Below are 19,381 nucleotides of genomic sequence, written 5' to 3' on the forward strand. Positions count from 1 at the left end.
ACATTGAGCTTTGATTTAAAATGTTTCTAAAACACTGACAATGTCATGATTGTAACGGTAAAGGTTACAGAATTGTTTAGTACTACATTCTACTAATGTAATTACTTTTACCTAAAATATTTTAAAAACAATAAAAATGTAACTTTTTCCTGTTGTGATTATAACGTTATTTAAAGATTACAAAAACTTTTTTACAGCAACTTTATTTCATCTCATGATGTCATGTTATTTGAACGTTTACTTTGTATCATTCTAAAAATGTTTCTTGTTGTGATTGTAACATTATGCAAAGGTTATAAAAAAAGCACAAGCACAAATAACAATGTGAGAATTCTATGCATTTTTTCTCAACATCATGAGAACGTATATATCAAATATCAGTCAAGTTATAACAGTTTTCCAAAAACATTGAGGAAGGTTGAAGGAACGCCTTCCATCATTCCAGAACAAAACAAGGTACAACCCTTAAACACAACCCATCACATTAACCCTGCGGTGCTTCACTGCCAGCATTATGAACACACAATCTGTTCTTTCCTTGGGTTTCCACCTTGCTTTCCACATCCTACATCGTGCTTTCAGAAATGCATCTTCAGTAATCAAAGCAGTAAATTTTCCCGTGAAACAAAAGATCAGATCTCAGCAGATGTTTTCCATCACTGAATAACTGAATCAAACAGTAAACTTCAAAAGCGTCGGATAAGATCTGACTCTACGAGCGCAGCTGATCTTGGCTCTTAAGTAGAGTCAAAGCAAACATGGGTGTCAAACTTCATTTGGAGTTAAAGGTTTGTCAAATATTTCTCTCACCAATGTTATTTTTTGATATAATCAAATGCACCTGTGAAACTGTTTGTGATAATGTTCACTTGATTGTTAAACTCGTGTTAGATGAGATCTCTCGAGTCAAAAGCCTGAAGGAGGAAAACACAGCAGTGAATGTGGAACATTTGGAAAATCGACTAATTCCAGCATTCCCACTTCCCTGTTTGAGTGTTTCCATACTCATGCACGCTGCCAGCCGTTATAAAATGCTTTGGATCAGTTTGTGCACAGCTAAATCATAAGAGAAATCGTCAAGATGCATAACTCAACCAAGCTTCCTCCAGTCATGGAAAGTTTGTTGGGCGCAGAACACATGAAAGGATTGGACACTGAGTTTGTTTTTGTAGTAAAGGCAGAAAACATCTTGACACACATTGGTGAGGACAGTTCGCTAACAGGGAACTTTTTCAGAACAGTGGCTAATGTTCAAGTAAAGTTCTCTCAAAGTTATGAATAAATATTCTACCTATAACAGCAACAGAATGTTCCTTTAAAACTATCAGGTCTTTAATAATCAATTCCAAGAAAATATTAATTACAGAGTGTTTGTTTGTTTGTTTGTTTCCTGAAAAACTTTTTAGTTGGATTCTCATGTAACACTTTTAAAATGTTGCTAATTGTTTCAGAGAACATTCCAAAGTAACATTACCATAATGTTTGCAAAATGATACAATGCAATGTTCCTTAAACATTTGAAACAATTGAAACACATTTTTAATGTTTTTAGAAATACTGTTTCTTTTACTTAATGGGAATGTTAGTAAAACATTACTATAACATATATATTTTTTGTTGTGATTCTCTCAAAGATGTGTCAAAAAGCCTGAAATAAAATCTATGGTTAACACAAGCTTGAGTTATTTTTATTTTTTACGACATAAATCACATCAGAATTACCTGTTTTGATTTTTAAAAGCATCTAACTGGGTTTTCAGGACAATAAATGTCATCACACCAAACAAGAAAACGACTTACTCGTCTCTTTCACAGCCTCGTTGTGTTTATAATCGCTCTTGTGTACTATTCTAACTCAGATTTTACAGTAAAATCTTTCTAGAAAGGCTAGAAGAGTAGTCAGATACTTCATGTTTGTGATGTTGAAGTCCATTTAAAAGTTTGTTCTAAGTAACATGTCTGGTCTTTAATAGTGTCCTAGAAACTTGTTCATTAGACGTTTGTAAATGTAACTACTCGTTTTTAGAGCGTTCTGAGAACATTCAAAAGTAACATTCCTGTAACGTTTGAAAAGAATGATCAAATGGAATGTTCCCTTAACATTTGCTTTACCAAGAAAAACAATGCTTTTTTAAAATGAAAGAATAAAATGTAAAAATAAATTGACATTTTAAATGTTTGGCGAACACAAGAACGATGTTTTCAGGTTAATGGAAACATTAGAAGAAAAAAATTCTTAAAACATTTTTTTTTTTTTTTTTTTTTTTTTAGTTGGGATTCTCTCAAAGTTATGAACAAGTGTTTTTCCAGTGACATTAGTAGAAATTTCAGAGAACATTCAAAGGTAACATTCAATTTCAAATGAAATGCTAATGCTCCTAAATGTACCAATAAATACGTTTCTAAAGCATCTACAAAGAAGCTCTGAAAACTCAACTTAATGGGAACATTAGCCAAATGTTCTCATCATATCTAACCAAAACGGATCTGTTTGTGTACTGTTTACATGTGCACTGGAGTTTCTCCAGAACAGAAAGGACGCAGTGATGTGCGCTGAACCTTTGGAGCCACTTGTGGAGTCAGTCAGACAGAGATTTACTGCCCAGCTTGATCCCCATCTACTCCTCCATCATCTGCACTCTGTCATTCCAGACGTTTTCCTGGAGCGACACGCTTTACTGCGGTTGGCACTGGCTTGAGTATTGAGATGAAAAGATCCTATGCTGCCCATATTTATGAACAAGGTCTTCAAAGTTTGAACTCAGAAGTGCTGCTGCTTCATGTATCATAATAACTACACTCATGAGCAAAACCATTGCTGCGTCGAATGCAACTCTTCACATTTACATGAAAGTGGTTAGTAAACAGCTCATGACAACCAGACGCTTAAAGACAGTGTGTAATGTTAAGAAGTCATTTGCTCGGTTTCTGATGGTCGTGTTAAGTCCGCATATGCACTCCCAAAAAGGTTAGGCGCCACATTTAAGCCAAATTCTAATCCCAGAATGCATTGCACAGTTATGAATCTGAGGCTGATTTGTAGATATACTTATATTTAATTTAATAATAGCTCATTGAAGGAATGTTTCCCAAGACGTCCAGGTTTTTCTGGTTAACATGGTGCACTTAACCACTGCTGTGCAACATAAAATTATATTTAGTTTTATTCTTATTAGAGCAGAATTGTAATCTGTAACCTATTACATTTCCAAAGTAACCTTCCCTACACTGCTGATGTTTAGATTTGACTTCTGATCATTGTATTCAGGCTTTTCCATTGCAAAATATGTAAAACTGACTAATTTTTTCATTGGACAGAGAATTCATTTTCCACAGTAATCCAAAAGATAATTGAAAAGAAATGCGATTGGGTTTTTGTCAAGGGGAACCAGATTGATGCAAATTTATGGGTTGGCCTACATTTATGTACTTTAGAATGAATCTGAATTAACTTAACTTGGTTAAGATGCTGAGTTTGGAGACATCTCATTAGGTTTTAGAAGAAAGCCATTCTGGAGAAGGAATTATTTATGCTCATGTTTTGTATGTTTCTGTTTGCGCTGTAGATGAGATGTATTTAATGCTATGGAAAGCTGCTGATAGTGGAATGCACCGCCTGTTGAAGGAAAGGGTGTGGATACAATTACTCCTCAAATGACTTGTTATTGCCTTGCAAACTGTAATTACTTCTGACATATTTTGGCTCTGATACTGGAGAGCGCCACAGGCATATTCCATTAGCGTTGTGCTTTTGAGTCTGTTCTCTTGTTTGTTTTTGACATAGAGGACGGCACGTAGTCTTGGCTTTTGCTCACTTCTGTTGTCTTTGCGTTGGAGTTTCTCTCAGTGGTTTTCAGTAACATGTTCTCTATGGATTGTAATCGCTTACCCGGATGTTGAACACCCAGAGGAAAGGGTCAGGTGTTGTTTTCCAGTCATGTGTTATTTCTCACTGAGGTCTGGCCTCTTTAATGGCCTCAGCAGGTGTTCAAATGGACCGAAGCATTAACACGCTGAGAAAATCCACAAGAATAGAAGTCTCATGTGCAACTAGTAGAGTCCAACAGTCATTCGCGGAAGTAAAAATCCCATTAATTTTCTCCACCTTTAAAACTGTTAAAAACTGTCCTTCTGTGAACTATGAGGTTATAAATCAATGGCATGCACCATCTGATTATATATATATATATATATATATATATATATATTCATGTTTAACAGAGGAATTCATTGAGAAAAACTACATTACCCACAATTCTGCAGAGAAATATCTACAAATCAGAGATATCAAACAAGCAAAGGGCTCCGCCCATGTTCTGAAACTCCTTAAATATTGGTGTATACATATATATACATTAAAGCTGTAAAGTTTAAAGTCTGTTGTCTGTTTTTTATTTATTTATTATTATTATTAGTTTAACATCAAATTTTGTAGTGTTGTGTTAAGTTGTCGTAGTAATTTTACTGTAAAATAAAGTTATTATTTTTATTATTCTTATTATTCTTATTATTACTAATAAACAATGTTAAACTAAAGTACTATTATTTGGAATATTATAAATGATGAAAATAATAAATAATGATAATTATTATTATTATTATTATTGCTGTTGTTATTTTACTGTAAACTTAAAATTAAAAGTATTACTATTTAAAAAATGTAAACAAAGTAAATATTAATACTGAAATATTATGAGGTGAAAACAATTATTGTACTGCAACAACAACAAAAAAAAATCTCAAAAAATCTACTTAAACATTGGTATATATATGCAATAAACATAAAATATGTTGTTTCTATGCGCACAGTCAACATCTTTAATTCAGCCGTTTTATATTTCTCCATAGTTTTTATTTAAATTATGTTGTTTGCAATGCTTTGTGGGATTGTAGTTCTTTCCCTCATTAAAGCTGCTGAGTTCACAGTCTTTTGTTTGATTTTTACAATATTCTTGGTTTAAAATGGTTGTGATTCACATGTAGCTGACTAACTCAAAATTTTAGCGGCAATGACTTAATTCAATGTTTAAGCTCAGACATCTTTCTCAGAGTTTATATTCATCCTCTTTAGAGCAACATGCATCCTACTGTAATAGCACCAGCGCTTGTGTGCTCTTCATGAGCAGGTTTAACGGCTGAGATGTGTAGTGTGAGTTATAGTCTCGACTGACTCTGCTGAAAGACCCCTGTGTGTAATTGTTTCAGACGGGACAGAGCGAACGCGGGAGGCTCTCTGTATGCCACAGGGCTTTCCTGTTGAAGTGAAGCAGATATAGGACTAATTGGCCTTCACCCGCTCCAGCCCGACTGCCTGCAGAGGATGAATAACTCAAGCATGGGAAACTGTCTGGACGAGGCATTCGTTTTGTGTTCATGTGCATTTGGCATGTCTGAGACCAAAACCGAAATACTGTTATTACAGGAATTCTGTAGATCTTAAGTGCACAAAGATTACAAGAATGACAAGGAATTAAATCATAGATTAGGATGTGCACTTGCAGTCAAAGACTTGAGGGTGGACTCGTTTCATTTGAGACGGGAAGACAACAACCAGTGTACTATTTTAGTAAAAAACTCTAATAGTAAGTTTCATGATAAGAATTGAAAGAGAGAAAAAGTATCCAAAAAAAGCAAAACATCCTGGTTTGTTTCTTGTTTGTGGGCTGCACAGTTTTCCTAAACGGTTTTGATTACATATCCATAGGACTATGTCATGACTATGACTGTTAAGTAGTAGTATTAGTAATTTTACTGTAAAATAACATTATTATTGATATTATTATCACTGTTATTATTATATTATTGCTAAAAATGTCAAGCTAAATGTTACTATTGTAATATTATAGATAATAATAACATAAATAATATTAATTATAATTAATATTTTACAGTAAAAATTATTACTATTGTGAAAAAATATATATAATATATATATATATATATTGTAATATTTTGAAGAAATTATAATAATTATTAAATTAAATATTAAACAAAATAATAAATTTTACTACTGTAATATTACAAAATAATCAACAATATTTGTACTATAAAATTAAGTTATTACTACTAATACTACAATTAAATTAAAATTTTATAATTTATTTCAAAATAAATATTGTTATTATAATATTTGCCTAGTAATTGGGTCTTAAAAATATAATGATTTCCCATTTTAATTTACAGTATAAATATAAAATTACATAATTAATATACTTTTTTAATTTTAAAATGTAAAAACATCAAGCTTTGATTTTGTTAGGAAACAAAGCTCTTAAAACCCTAAAGCTTTTGTTCGACAACTTTTGTTCAATTCACATGTAAATGAACATATTGTCGTGCTTCACTCACACAACACAGTGAATGTTTTTATTCAGTTAAATCACAGTCTTTGCAATTTGTTTATCACATTAAGCCATATCACAATTTACATTATATTTCAATTAATCCTGCAGTTCTAGTAAAAAGCACCCAATAGACTTCATTGCAATAGCAAAATCTGAACTCCGTGGCGGTCGATTTTGTACAGCCAAGCAAAGCTCATATTTTCCATCCCAAAAAAAAAAAAAAAATCACATATAAATTAATCATTGCACTTTCTTGCACTGCACATCTGAGACAGTGATTGCATGTCAACACTTTGCATGTCAGAGTTTGTCCCACTAGCACACTTCCCACCCAGTGACGACACACATGTGGCTCTCATAGGTGTGGATATGTGACTTCCAGTGCTGAAAGTCCCATTCTCTCACACATTAAGGTTTGTTCATTTCTATTTGAGTCAGTAGGAGGTCATGAAGCTCTGATGTGTCCATATACTGAGAAGAAACTTGCCCAACAGTTTCAAGGTTTACTGTCAGGTAAAGCAAAGCAAAGAACATTCTTCTGTTGTGGAATCATGTATCATGGAGAATATTTGTGTTACATCATCAAAGCACTGGCAAAACGCTTCATTGCCCTAGAAAGAGTCCGCAAAATACGGAAGCCCATTTCCGCTACCGAATACAACACTTAATTTGATCTCATAGCTCTGAAATTTTTTTTTTTTTTCTGTGCAATTCAAACCTTTTTCCTCAGAATTGTATGATAAAAACTCGCAATGTTGTTATCAAGTCAGAATTGCAGAATACAAATTTTGCAGTTTCACGAAATATGCGCGGTATCAACTTTTCTCGCAATTCTGACTTTTTTAATTGCAATACTAAAGTTTTTTCTCGTAATTCTGACTTTTTTTCTTTCAATTGTGAGTTTATATATTTTTTCTCAGAAATGGTTGTAAAAAAACTTGAAATTATGAGTTATAAATTTAGAATTGTAGGATAGAGATTTGCAATTGCGAGAGTCTTGTAATTCTTAGAACTTGCAATTCTGACTCTTTTTTGCAAATGAGTGTTAAAAAGTCTTATTCTGAGAAAATAAAAAGTTGCATTTCCTTCCTGTTTTTCTAAAGTTCAAAAGTTTTTAACTCACAGTTGCTATCACACAATTCTGACTATAACTAAAGTTACAATTATTATTATTTTTTTATTATTATTCAGTGGCTGCAACATATAAAATATGATGAGTTATTGTGTACAATACTAATAAACTAATAACCCAGTCTGCCAAATAAAAATGCAGTATATATTAGTCTAAATTTTTTAATTGGTCTAAAATGCTTCCGTTTTTTTTTTTTTTTTTTTTTGTTGTTTTTTTTACAAAGAAAAAGAAAAGGCATGCAGAAGGTTTAGTGATGGCATCAGAGTGATAACTGTGGAATACAGCAAACAGAAAGTACTTTCCCTGCAGATATTTACCCTCCCCTTACATCTTCTGTGCATGAATCATCCGTATCACAGCATATTTCACACACAATGGGCTCATTGAGAGCAGTCGACGGTTTGCTCATCTCCCTCATTCCTGCGCTTTGACTGCCGCTCCAGTTCATGCCTGTTGATTTCCAGAACAGAGGTCAGGCGCTCTGAAAGATGGAGAGACTGACTGAGAGGCAATCTGGCACAGGCAGGAATCACTCGTCTGCACATGCCAAAAGAAAAAGAATAATACAGCATTTATTTTTAGAGGAAACACTCGCTGAGCTCTTCATCTACACTTTCGGATCCACCGCTCATACTGAGCATCAGAACGCACCCTGACCTTTGACCTCAGACAAGTTCTGATCACAGTATAATGTAGTATCTTAATGTTAGAAATGTTCTAACAGGTATGGCACTTCTGTCCAGCTACTAAGGCTTCCTGAGGCCCTTTCTAATGTAAAGAAGTTGCCAGTGTGTTTCAACTTAGTTTGTAAGGTGAGGTGATTTTTTTTACAAGTACATTGTTGTGCGGTTGCCATGGTGTTGCTATGTGGTTGCTAAGATAATGTTTGCACATTTTTATATTTCTATGAAGTATCAAAAGTATTATTGGTTTTTCCAGGGCACTGCTAAGTTACTAATCTACTACTAATAGATCTCAGACTATGCCTTTGTGCCAGGGTGTCCCTCAGGGGTCAGTTTTGGGACCGGTTCTATTTAGTATTTACATGCTCCCTGTTGTGCAGATTATTCAGAAGTATGGCCTGGGATATCACTGCTACGCAGACGATACCCAGATTTATATTAGCACTCAGCCTGATTCCACTTCTTCCTCTCTAACTCTTTCTGTCTGTTTGCTGGAAACTAAGGTCTGGAATTTGTGTGTGATTTTGATGCTCAGTTGGCTTTTAATTCTCACTTCAAAAACTAAAGTAGATTTTTCCATCTTCGTAGCATTGTTCGCATTAGACCCTTTCTTTCTAGCCCTGATGCTGAGAGTCTTATTCATGCCTTCATCACATCATGGCTTTACCAGCAAATTCTGTTAAGAAACTAAAATATATTCAAAATTAAGCTGGCCGGGTTTTGACTTATACATCCTCATGCCATCACATTACCCCAGTGCTCCAGGAACTTCACTGGCTCCCGGTTCAATCAAGTACAATGTGGTTGCGTGCAATGTGGTTGCTGAGAAGATTGTGAGTGTATTTTAACACATTTTTATGCCTTTGCTAGAGTATTATGTGGTGTTTTCAGGGTGTGGCTAAATTGCTAAAGTGATATTAGGGGTTTTAGCATGTTGTGGGGTTGCCAGGGTGTAAAACAGGTGTGAAATCATTAAATGCTGCAAAAAGGATTATTAATGCAATATTTCAGTAAATGTGTCTCTATAACAAGCTATTAAGCCTTTGTATTTCTTTAAAGCCATGTTTTGTGTTGTTGTTAAGGGACATAATCCATTTGACACAAATATTGCCTCAACTTTCTATATTTGGCTCGGCACATGAGAAAACAATAAAAAAGTCAAGAAGTGATGATATCTTGGCAATGGGAGGTGATTACCTCAAAATTACCTCAACTTGTAAATGTCGATGCAAAATATTATCTCACTAAGCAAATGCTGCTGATCCAAAACAGCTGAAAGCGACAACGCAAGAAAGACAGGACTCAGCAAAGAGTCGTTTCTGTGTTTAGCTTTGCTGTCATGCTAACGCTGCACAGAGAACCGGTCATTTAATGACTGAACACTTCCAAACAAGTGTAATAATGATGATTACCACACAACGGCATCGAGAGAGATGTGCATGTGTGAAGAAATGTCTGTTGTGGGTTGTTTTTTACACAAAGCTGTCTTTAAGGGATCATTGATGTCTAGAGGATGACGTTTATCTGTGTGACAGTGTAGCTTTCCGGTCTTTGACAGCTGTGTTCAGTGTGATTCTTCTTTTGATTTGTCTAACAGATCAGATCACAATCACTCTTCACAGCAAGCAGGTTTAAAACGACAGCTAGAGGCGAAATTCAGTCACATCAGTACATTTGCAGATTACTGAGCTTTGTCTTTTTTTAAAGTTCGTGTGATTATCATCTCAACCAGACTAAAAATTGTTAAGATTTAGTTGTAAGATTTAAAGCTCATGTGTTGAAAATGCAGAATGCAGAGGACATAAAGACTATTATTACCAAACAAAAGATAACGATACACATAAGAATAAACATTCTTGCAGTAATGTTAAAATATAAAAACAGCTGGTCATCTTGCTTCAGCAAGTTCGGTGAACATTCAAAAGTAACATTCCCAAAATGACGATACAAAATGATACAATGCAACATTCGCTGCATGCTTGAATAATTTGCATTGCATAAGTTTTAAACATTCAAACATAACATTTTCGTAACTTCATGAGAACACTGTAAAAATAATCTGTAAAATATACGGTATAAAACTGGCCGCTGAGGTTACCGTAAAAAATACGGTAACACCATTTTAGAAGTACTGAAATCTGCTTTGTACCTTTGTAATACACTGGTAACCACCAAAAGCAGATGATGATGAGAAAGTCACGTGATGAACCAAAGCCCATCCCAAGCAGCTTTTAAATAATAAGATACAAAAAAGGACAGTCATTTACAAAAAAACACTAAACACCATCATGGTGAGCCTCATTAAACTGAAATATGCAATAAACATTCATTTATCAACATTATATGTAACATACAACCATAATGAACATAACAAATGAGAAAAAAAATAAGAAGAAACATAGTTATTTCAAAGAAAAAACATCAAATTCAAATAAAATTTGAAATGCAACGCAGAGAATTCTGGAAACATCAGTTTTTCGGTTTTCCCTGTATAATGTTAAGCATTTAACAGGTTTGTACTGTAGCATTTTCACAGTTACCGTTACAATCTGTCATTTTTTACAGTAAATGTTATAGAAATGTTCCTAGAACATATTTTCCTTAGCTGGGATAATAGTAAAGAGTGTGTGTGTGTGTGTGTGTGTGTGTGTGTGTGTGTGTGTGTGTGTGTGTGTGTGTGTGTGTGTGTGTGTGTGTGTGTGTGTGTGTGTGTGTAACGGAGTTGACCCAATATACAGTTTGATCTTCAAGTCATTCATATGCTGTTACTGGCAGAAATTACCCTCATATGAGATTTAATTGCTTTTATTCGAGTCACGAACAAGCATTGCCTATAGCGAACAGCTAGATTTTTATTGCAATTCTTGCTTTTCATTTCAGCAGTGTTTAGTGATGAAGAAATTATGCACTTCATCTTGAAGTATGAAGCTTTAAAATATAATTGGACACTTTTTTATGGCTCAAGTGCACGAAGGCGGTTCTAGGGATCAGCATAATGTCTATTGACACTTCTTTAATCACATTGCACTGGATACGCATCGGTAATTGTGTGGGGTGATGCCAGAGAAAACATGCATCAGATGGTTGAATGGCTTCATGTATGCTGTTAAAATCTCCCCAGACGCCTCATGAAGAGCGTGTAGTGTTTGAGATGTGTGTTTACGCTGGACCCCACCGGCTGCGCGTTCTGTGAAGCTGATGTAATGGCTGTTGGGATACGCTGAGCGTTTCTGAAGTCATAATACACTTGTGGATGGAGAGCAAAACATCTGGTCATCCCGGGACGGACGGGTCAGCGGGTCACATGAACCGCCGCTCATAAACACTCAGAAGCGCTCAGATGTACAGGCCTTCATCATGATGTCAAGTTCACATTAAAGTTCATTTCTTTTATTTTTGCATGTGGAACATCTGCAGCAGCAACACATTTACACAAATCAATGAAGTGCTCAAGAATTTCATTCAGGGCCTTTTTTATGCAAACCTCAGATTTCATAACAAGTGGAGTACCACAATTGTTTTTTGGTTCTTATTGTTTTTATTAGGATTGTGAAGAGCATGGAACTATTGAAGCTTGTTTCTGCCACAGGATTAAAAAAATAAAATGGTAATTGAAAGTTTTTTTCTCACAATTTAACACAATTTCTTTTTTCTTTTTCACAGTGCTGAGAAATCAAATACTGATCTGAGTTTATCTTTCTTTTTTAAATGCTTTTTGTGTGTGTGTGTGTTTTCAACATTTTATCTCATAATTATTACTTTTTTCTTGCAATTGTGATTTATATCTCTCAGTTCCTCACAGTTTTAAGGGGGAAAACATCAGAATTTCTTGGACTTTTTAAAATCTCATCATTCTGACATTATATCTCACAGTTATTAGCAGATTCTTCAGAATTGAGAGAATGAAAAGGAACCAAAAATAACAGAACTGCAAAAAAAAAAAAAAAAAAATATGCAGAATTGCAAGATAAAAAGTCGCAATTACTTTTTTTGTTGTTGTTGTTTTGTTTTGTTTTTACAACCATTGATTGAAACATGATTCCATTGGAAACAATACAACAAGCAAAAAATATATATATATTAACAAAATACAGATTAACATATAAGACTTTTATTGTTTATGTAATTTGGAAGTAGCTTTGTTAAAAAAAAAAAAAATTTGAAAAAAAAAGGTTTATTTTGTTTATTTTAATGTTTACCTTACACTAAACAGAAATGGATGTTAGTGTGAAGGTTAATGTGCATTCTGTTACAAATAATGAAAATGTTTCTATGGTTTTGGTTTTGGTTTTAGTTTTAGTTAAGGATAATAAAAAACTGCTGGTTCAGTGTGATGTGAACCTCCAGCTTCCCTGGAAGAACAGCTCATCCGAGAATCCCATCATAGTCAGAGTAAACCAGTGCAGGAATGGTTCTCAGCATCAGGTCATCTCCAGGTCTCACTGGTCTCACACTTCAACCCCAGTGTATGTCCAGTTGACTTTTTCCAGTTAACAGCCCTTATGCAATGTATGGGTGGAGGAAAAAAATTAATTGTCATTGCATTCCTGGAGCATTGAGAGCAGATCCTGGAAAACACCGAAGTGTAGAGAAAGAACCGGCAGTGACCTCTGAAACACGGATACATGCTGGATTTATTGTAACAAGCTCTTCTGGAGCCGTCATAGTTATGCGGTCTAAGACTGTGAATGTAAAACATCATATCTATTACTTGCCAAAAAGAAATAAAAGCCTGTATTCAGTGATCTATGAGTCTTGATGTCAGTTCATTCACTTGTGGTTCCAGCAGCGGACAGTTCAAGCAAGACTGAGGAGACACACACGCGTCTGATGTTTACCAAGAGAACTACAGAAACTCACCAGGTCAGAGACTGGAACTACAAATGGAAAATGAGATCAAAATGTCATGCATCACTAGAACCGTGAGCATATGCATTTGTTGTTTTTGTCAAGTGTGAATTTTTCCAAATGCATTTCAGAGCAAGGGTTCTTCTGAGAAAGAGGCTCAATGTTTGTAGTAATTCACTGTCATTGTCACTTAATGAGGTTTTGTACAAACAGGATCTGAAGGTAAAAGCGTTGAGAAACACCAGCAAACATCGACATGCAGTTCATGGCATGAATAAATCAGATCTCAGGGTGTGTTGCATGAGGCTTTGATAGCTGATACTGATTTATGATGTGCTGGAAAGTTCAAGCAGATTTTTATTTTTATTTTTTATAAACAGTAACTGAATATAAATTATATGACAAAATATCCCATACATTACATACACAGTATTACATCAAATGCTCATAATTAGGTTGCAGTTACTTTCTATTGATTGCATATTATACACACAGTATATTATTCTCCGAATGTTTAAATCTAATACTGTAGATGTCAGAAAGAGCTTTATTGCCAAGTATGCTTATGCATATAACGAATTTGTTAAAATAATAGATTACTAACTAAAACTTCCATCATGTTACTTGTAATCAGTAACAGACTACACTTTGTATATAATCTACTAATGATAGAACAGCACTATGCTGTAAAATACTTCATCACCATTCTATTTAATCATCATTTTGGCTTTGACTGAAATCTAGCATGAATTTCCAAGAAATGCATGAACCTTGAATGCAATGTAAGGTGAGCTGAGTGTAAGCGTCAGTTGAATGCATTCATGTCAATGCATGTGTTTCAGTACGTCAAGCCTTAGACAATACAGACCTGCTTCTGCACGAAAGACCCTTAAAGTCAATGTGGAGTCAAATCAAGCTCAATTATTCTCCTTATTCATGTTCCTGGGAGGGTTAGTCTTCTTACTTAAACTAGGTAACTGAAATATTTGTTTAAATAAAATTTAATAATATTTAATAATTTTAATATTAAAATATTTCTTTTTTTATAAAAGTGTGGTTTCATGTATTGCAACAACTTAAACCAGAATAAAAAATATTATATAAAATATTTAGAAATTAAAAAAAAAAAACACACAATAGCATTACTAAGACTTTAAAATTAAACACTAAAACAAAAATGGGAAAAATCTCAAAATAATTAAAAGTATTAGTAAAAACTATAATTGTATCCCAATGATACTAAAAAGCGTAATTATTAATTAATAATTATTAATAAAACGTGTATTTCATGTTACTGGCAGGGTTAGTTAACTAAAAAATTAACTTACAAAATAAAATTTAAATAAAATATACCTTACCTCATTTATACCTTATTATAATTTATTTTATTTTAGCTGTTTCTCATTTTCGTTCAGTTTAATGTGATGTACTAAAGTAACTAAAGGTAAAAATGAAATAACATTTTATTAAGGTGGTTTTAAAAATGAGTTAAAATTACTGAAACACACAATAAAATTACTAAAACTTTAACTAAAATATATATTTAACAAAAAAGGTTAAAAGTATTTAACAAAAACAATAATATCTCAATGGTGCCAAAACTATTGTGTGTGATTCATTAGCGAATGCTTCTCTAAAGGAATTATTGTGTGTCTTCAAAACCTTTCATTTTTTTATCTGGATATAATAATTTTATCAAATCAATCCACTTCATTTGTGTTCGACTCAGATCGGTCACATCATGTTTTGCGGATGCTGTTTCATGTTTTCTACTGACTTGTTTTTTCTCCTCGTTTGAGTGATGAGATTTTTCCAGCAGTGGCCACAGAAATGAGGGGTTTTCCAAATCATTCACAGACTGTAGATTTATAGTAGAAATACGGTTAGTAACACGGGCAGCCAAAGCTAATAACGATGATGCTTAGGCAATAATGCGGTGTATTACTGTATAATGTGCAGCTCAGTCAAACAGAGCCACAAACTACAGATGTTTCTCTTTTGCTGCCTGTGTTTTTCTTGTCTTTTCTTCAAGTGAAGCTCCATGAAGAGCATCTGACGGCTCACTGAAGAACAAAAACTTGTTCTAAGAACATTTTGCTAACGTTCCTATTAAGTTATGAAAATGAAATTTCTGAATGTTCTTTGAATGTTTCAGGTTTTTTTTTTATGCCTTAGTTATGTGAACGAGGATTAAGGAAACATTCCTTTGTATCATTTTGGAAACACATGAATGTTACTTTTCAAAGTTCTTTGAACGTTCTTAAACAAGTAACACTTCAATAAATGATGCATAAGTTGTTTTTGTGGTAGTGGTTCGAAAACGTTATTAAACACGTGTTACTGGAAGAATGTTTGTTCATAACTTTAACAAAAAAAATGTTTAGTTAATATTCTCATGAAGTTAATGAAAAAATTATTTCTGAATGCTCTCTGAGCGTTCAAACTGTTCAGATTTTTAAATGTTTTATATATGATACATATAATTTTTTGGTTATGTGAACATTAAGAGAGCGTTCCATTGTATCATTTTGCAAACATTACGAGAACGTTACTTTTGATGCTCGCTGAACATTCTGAAACAAATAGATACATTTAAAGAAATGTTTCGGGAAAACAAAATTCCATGAACAATGTATAAATTATGTTTTTGTGTAAGTTTTGTCACATTTTATGAATATTATTTTAAAAAATGATGTTGATAGAAGAATGACTTATAAAGAGCTTCAGCATCAGTCAGTGTAACAGATATCTATCGCATAATTCATCTTTTTTATCAAGTTATTTCATAGAATTGAATCATTTTCTCTTTCTGCCAGCTGACACAATTCTTCCATCACATATACAGCACGACTCTAATGTAGATATCTTTATACTGTAATGGAGTGCATATGTGGAGTTACAGCTGAGGTGTGCGTTTATGTTGTGTGCATGGCTTTGCCACAGAATGATGATGTCATCTGGACATCTGACGGCGATGGCTTTGGTTTCTCTCCAGACTGCTGATACAGCTCCTTGGCTTTGGCACACTAATGTCTTCAGCACACAGCTTTTTCTGTGACTCATAGTTTGATTCATTGTTATCTTTCCCGCTGAGATTCACTTGTAAAGTTATTTAGGTTTCGTGCCACATAACAGACATCATTTAGTTGTTAACAACTATGTTCCACTCTCTCTGACCCTTAAACTGAGACTGTACAAAGCTCATGAATAGTTAATGAGAGCAACACTGCCAGCGTACTGGCAAGGTTCCTTCAGTGTTCTTCCCATAACATTAATAGAACGTTTAAAGTCATCCGGTCATTAAACGTGTACTCAAAATGCACAAAGCAGTATTTATACACGGAACTTTCTGCAGACATGGTTTAGATGTTACCAAGGGTTTTAGAACGTTCAAAAGTAACATTCTCATAATGTTTGCAGAATGATACAATGGAACATTTGCTTCAACAAAATCCCTTTCAAAACGTTTAAAAATTAAAACATTCACAAATAACATTTTCAGAACTTCATGAGAATTTGATTGAAATGTTCTTAAAAAAAATTTTTGTTAGCGGGATAATGATGAAAAAAAATTCAAAAATAAAATTTTCATGACCTAATTGGAACATTTATAAAATGTTATAAACTCCTTTTAAACAGATTTAAGCTGGGGTTAAAAATGATGTTTTTTAGTGTGAAAAGCCTTATAAAGTTGTCCATCTTTCAGGATCTGTAGATTTCCAGGACTTTCGGTTTTCTGTTCATCATAACCAGTATCGGTATGACTTTATCTTTCTGTTCAGCAGCACAATAATGGCTCTTTTATATACCAATAAAGGGCTTTTCTTGACATGAATGAATGAACCGTGGGATCTAAAACGATTCTTTGTGTTGGCCGAAACAAAAAGCATTGCTCATCCTTCAGAAGTCAAATATTTTGCTCTATTATCAATATTTATCTGAAGTTTCTCAGTCCTTTTGAGCATCGTTTACACCCATAAACAGCGTGATGATCTTTAAGCTGTGAATCGCTCTTTACCATAAATACTTTTTTAAGTGTGTTTTTTTCACACACTTTTAGTGATTTTAAGGCTATGAAGATGCAGGTTTATTTCCTTAACTAGAAACAAAACATTGCTCACCAATGCTGCATTTATTTGAAATACAGTTAACATTCTGAAATATTTGTGCAATTTAAAATCTATTTTTATGTGAATCACGCTGTTATTTTAATCTTATTACTGTATTGATACAGTTTTTTTTTTTAAACAGTTTTTATATTTTCAGTTTTTTATAAAAAATTTTTTTAAAGTTTTAGTACTATGTTTGTCATTTCTAATAGCTTTTGTTTTATACATATATATATTATAATATTGTAATATTGTAATATTTTAATATTATGGTAGAAAACAATGAATAAAAACCTATTTACTTTAACATTAATGAAAGATGTTACTTAACATTAACATTGAGATAATGAACTTCAGCTTGATTCAAAAAAGTTTGTTAAAACTGCACTCATTATTTTCCATTTGCAACACTTTTTTTTTGGATTTAAAACCATTTTGCTGCATAGTAGTATGTGATCTGGGCTGATAGTGATGTGATATTTGGTGGAGTTTCTTTATTATAAATATTAAGTTTAGTTTGTGAGCTTTAGAAGCAGCTGTGCAGAAACACCGAGCTAAACAATCACGTCTGGCTGTTAATATTGTCACCGCTGGTTTAAACAGAGCATAACTCATCATTCAGAGCATATACTGTATCTGTGAGCTGTGACATCACACTGTATGAATCTGTTCAGTTAAAGCGTGGACTCAAGGAAATATTAACAGAGATGTGATGAAAGGAAAGAGAAAAGCAGTCACTCCTACTAAATCAACATCCTGTCGAATCAATCTGAGGAACTGTGGTCCGTTTGGACGCCGCTAATCAGCTCTGAATCATTTAGATAACAATTCAACCTTTATTTTTCTTCTACAGCTCACTTTGCTTCAATACGATCTCATTTCTTTGTTGTTGTGAGCTGTTTGGGGAGTAGCCTACTTGTTATAAGTGTTATTTAAATCCAATTGCTGTTTGAATCTGTTCTTTTAACCGGTTAAAAGATTAATCAAAGGATTATTAATTAAATTGTGTGATTGAAACGTAACAATGTAACTTGATAGAAACCCAAGCAACTAAGCTATATTTAATAAATATGATTTCACCTGATTGAATCGCGTTGGATTTGATTCACTGAAGTGAATCGTTCAAATGAACCGGTCGCTCACATGAATCAGTTCAGTCGAGGTTCATCTGACGCTGTTTGTCCCATTGTTAGTGTCTTTTGCTTCCCGTACAAATCCGATTTTTTTAGCCAATCAGAAAGGCTCTCTACCTGTCAGTCATTGTATTTGCTGGCATTGGATTGGCTAACACGTTTTTAAGGCCTGTGTTCTGGAAAGACATATTCCACACATTACAATGAAAATATGAGCAAATTTTGTCCATTAGATTCTTGAACCTAACATTGACAGCACATGCATCTAGATCTACATCCATTCATTCAGCAGATCACTTTATTTATCCGAAGTGACTTTGATGGACACAACATGAATAATGTCTCCGTCATTGAGTGTTTGGTATGAATGCGTGGCAGTGATGTGAAGTGTTTGTGAGTGTGTGTCTCTCCAGGCGCGCTGGATCTGTCTGGGCTCGGTGACCTGGCGTCTGGCTCTGTGTCTGCTGCTCGTGTGGATCGTCTGCTATTTCTGCATCTGGAAAGAAGTCAAATCCACTGGCAAGGTAAACGCTGCGCTGCTGGTGTGTTTTCATACCATACCATGAGAGGAGATCCTGGGTGCAATAAATCTGAGGCATATTTGAATTGACTGTGATGCTTCAACTGTGTTACGTGATATAAACTTTAAAAAGGTCTGAACATTTTGCAAAGTTATTTATTTTAATAGAAGACTAAATTAAATAAATGCATGAATAAATCATTGAATGCATCATGGAATGTTGCAAAAAAAAAGTGCATCAAAATGTAAGCATGCATGCATACATAACTAAATCATTGAATGCATCATGGATTGTCACAATGGAAACATAAAGCTGCGTTGAAATTTAAGAATTAGTTAATTAATTAAAAGTGCATAATGTAAGCATGCATGCATGCATAAATAAATACATAAATCATTAAATGCATCACAGAGAATGTTGCAATGAAAACAAAAATATTGTGCATTGAAATATACTGTAAGCATTGCATTGAAATGTAAGCATGCATGTATGCAGAAATAAATAATTAATTAATTAATTAAATACATCATGGAATGTTGCGAGAAAACTATAAAAAAGCGTTGAAACAAGCATGCATGCTTAATTTTAAGTTAATTTATTAATACTTAAAA

Source organism: Carassius auratus, chromosome 26 (assembly GCF_003368295.1).
Source record: "Carassius auratus strain Wakin chromosome 26, ASM336829v1, whole genome shotgun sequence".
NCBI lineage: Eukaryota > Metazoa > Chordata > Actinopteri > Cypriniformes > Cyprinidae > Carassius > Carassius auratus.